Below are 3,218 nucleotides of genomic sequence, written 5' to 3'. Positions count from 1 at the left end.
TGTTCAGGCTGGGGTGGATGAGGAGGAGTAGGGAGAAGATACAGTGATATCAATTCTTGCAATCGTATTCAGAGTCCATGCTTGAGCAGCTCATACTGACCCTCAAAATGCTCTGTAGTACGAGTATAATTCTATTTTGAATCTGCTCATTTAAAAAAAATTTCTCTGAAAATGGCCCAATATAACAACTGATATAAGGGTGCTTTTTTTTTTTTTAAAGAAGTGGCAGTGTGAGAATGTAAAATCAGTCACATAAGACAATCAAGAAAGGGATGGGGAGGTAAATGTCCAGTAAAACCTGGAAAAACTTTCTTTCTGCCCTTACTTAAAAAGACAGACTGTTCAAATCTTTGCTATCTCCCTTAAGTATCCTCTTCTTAAATGCTCTTCCAAGAAATCCTCCAAGAGGCACTTATCTCCATACTTCTGCATTGAGTAGTTTCACCTCAGCAATCAGTTTTTAAGAATCCAAGGTAACAAGAAAAGGTCTTATTTCTTTACGAAAAGGTAGAGAGTAGAACTTTTTTTTTTTTTGAGGCATCACTTTTACAAGAAAAACAAGCTAGACTACCATTATTCCTTTATCAAGAAAAAGTTTCTTTAAAAAAAATAAATAAAACTCTGGCTGTACATAGTACAAAGTTCATATGTAATATACCTGGAAAAAAACACAAGAATATACCTTGAAGCAAAAGGTTTATTGAAGAGAGAAAGACTCTTCCATTTACCAAGTCTTAATGTGGCAGTTTTGAAAGTTCAGAGGGTGGCAGTGATATGTTATTAATGCCAAACTATTTGCTCATGGGTATGGCAGGATGCAATGATGGACAAAAAAAAAAAAAAATCTGCACGTAACACTGAGCAGTGACCACCACACACACACAAAGAATAGTACCAAAAGGTAGAGACAGACAGAGAGTAGGACTGGGGGTTGGGGGTTTGGGGGAAGAAGAGTGAGAGCATGAGACAGAGAGCTTGGAACCCCAAACATCCAAGCATGCAGTCATGACACAGCACTAACCAGATGTTTCCATTCAGCTCACTGCAATCCCACTAAGAAGGGCAACTGTAATAAAATAGAGATTTCTTAAGAAAGCTTGCATTTCCCAGAGAACAGCACGGTCACCAAGCCTAACCCAGGAATCCCGCTGCTGTTGGCTGGGAGGCTCCTTATGGTCTCTCATGGAGAGGTTATAGCACCTGACTTCTCAGACTTCTTGCTCTTGGACAAGGCAGCTGCCTGCTTCAGGAGCTCTGGGTTTTTGGCCTGCAATTGCTCTGTGACTTCTTTGTGGGTTTTCTCCATCTGGTTCATTTTGGCTCTCATCTGAGATTCTTGGTATTGGAAATCAGCCTTCAAATCTGTGATCTTCTTCTCTTTATCTAAAATCATTTGATCCTTTTGATGCAGCATCTTCTTCAGAGTGGCCACTTCTTCCTTCAGTTGGGCAATGATGACAAAGTGGTCAGTGCCTGGTGAGTCCAGAGACAGGTCTGGGGAAAAGCTGTCTTCATTGGTTGTGATTGACTCAAACATGGATTTTTTTCTTTGGGATTTCATTTTGAATTGAAGATGTAGAAAGTGTTTTCTGGCTGTTATAATGGCTGCCCCCACTCAGTCAACTATACTGTTCCTTCTCCTGATGTCTGGCACGGGAAGAGCTGCTCAGATGTTTCCTCTGCTCTTTGGTCTTCTGGAGGACTCGTTTGTACAAAAGTGTACAAAGCCAGCACAGCAATTTCCCATCTAACTTCTTTCTGTGATCTTTCCTGCCAAATGCGCACTGCTGCTTACACTGTTCACACGAATATTGTCCATATTTCTTCTCTGAATTCGTGCAGAGCTGGCATTTGTTGCCAATAAACACTGCAATTATGTTGCAGTACTGACAAGGTTTGGGCGTTCCATATAACTGCACATTCTGAGCACATTTCTTGCATATTGTATTGGTTTTACTCTCCTGCTGGTACTCAGTTCTACAGTAGGTGCACTTCACAACAGGGTGTGCAATCTGACATTTCTTGCACAGCTGCTGCCCCTGAGACAGCACCTTGAAGAGGAAGCGCTGGTGGCACTTGGTGCAGGCATAGAGCGCCGCCATGTCCGGCCTGGGCCGTGTGTACCTGCCAGCCATCCTGGCCCGCCACTTTATCTGACAGTCTTAGAGAAAGCCTATTTTTTTAAAATTTTCATCCAGTCCAACAATCTGTTTGTACTGATGCAAGAATTTATCCTAAATACTTGAACTAATTATTGATAGGTAGGAGGTTAACTTTCCATTTTGGTTGGTTTCTGATTTGGATTTCTGTGCCTTTCCCCTTTATGTTATTTTTTTGGGGGGGGGCGGGGGTTGCTTCCTTTAGTGCCATTCCTCACTTCTTCCCCATCTTTTGTGTGTCTCCTTCGTGTGTGCGTTTGTGTGTTTGTGTGTATGTTGTCTGTCTGTGTTAATAAAACACTTATAATTAAATTTCAAGAGATAAGAAGTCAGTCCTTTCTGGATAGCAGTTCAATTGACATGGCTTGAAAACTCACATTCCATCACTTTCAGCTCCATTTCCTACAAAGAATGTCACCTTTGGTCCCCTTTTATAAACACGTATTCTCAAAAACATGCCTTCAAACAAACACCAAATTTTGTGTGTCTGGGTAGAATTGTGTGGTTTGTCCCTTTTTCCCTTGCTTTTTCCCATGTCTTTTGACTACCATGAGAGAGTGAAATTGTATGTTATTTGTCATTCTGAGACTAACACATGTGACATAGCCCAATATTCTCCACAACACTGTCACAAGAGGCAAGTGGCAAGAATTCTTTCTTGCCTATGCCTCAGTAAAAATCTGTGGTACCTTTGGAGGACAGTGAGATGGTATTAGTATCTGAGAACTCCAGGCTTGTATTCAGCCATGAACACAACTGGAAGATTACCACATCAACTGCAACATGGTGGAAATAGACCTGAAGCCGAAAAATCAAACTCCAAAGCAAAAGAGAAAAGAAGTCACAGAGACTATGGGAGAAGATTGGATACATGGCTCTGGGGAGAAGTGGGCTGTCGGTGGTTCAGAGGACAGTGAGCCAATGCAAAAGACAAAGGCACAGGAGAGTGGAGCACACTGAGAAACCACAAGGAGCATGTTTCCCAATGGTATTGGCTGTGACCAGCAGAGGGTCTGAATGGCACAAGTTCTTGCCATCAAAGGGTCATGAGGCTAGGAG

At 41.9% G+C, this 3,218-nt stretch overlaps 1 pseudogene; it reads right to left on the bottom strand.

The window, feature by feature from the left end:
* Positions 1-1,177: 1,177 nt before the first annotated feature.
* On the bottom strand, positions 1,178-2,102 carry LOC116583917 (annotated as a pseudogene).
* Positions 2,103-3,218: the final 1,116 nt, after the last annotated feature.

This window comes from Mustela erminea, chromosome Y (assembly GCF_009829155.1).
Source record: "Mustela erminea isolate mMusErm1 chromosome Y, mMusErm1.Pri, whole genome shotgun sequence".
Taxonomy (NCBI): Eukaryota; Metazoa; Chordata; class Mammalia; order Carnivora; family Mustelidae; genus Mustela; species Mustela erminea.
The sequence above is the reverse complement of the archived record's forward strand: the minus strand, read 5'-3'. Positions and strand labels throughout refer to the sequence as shown.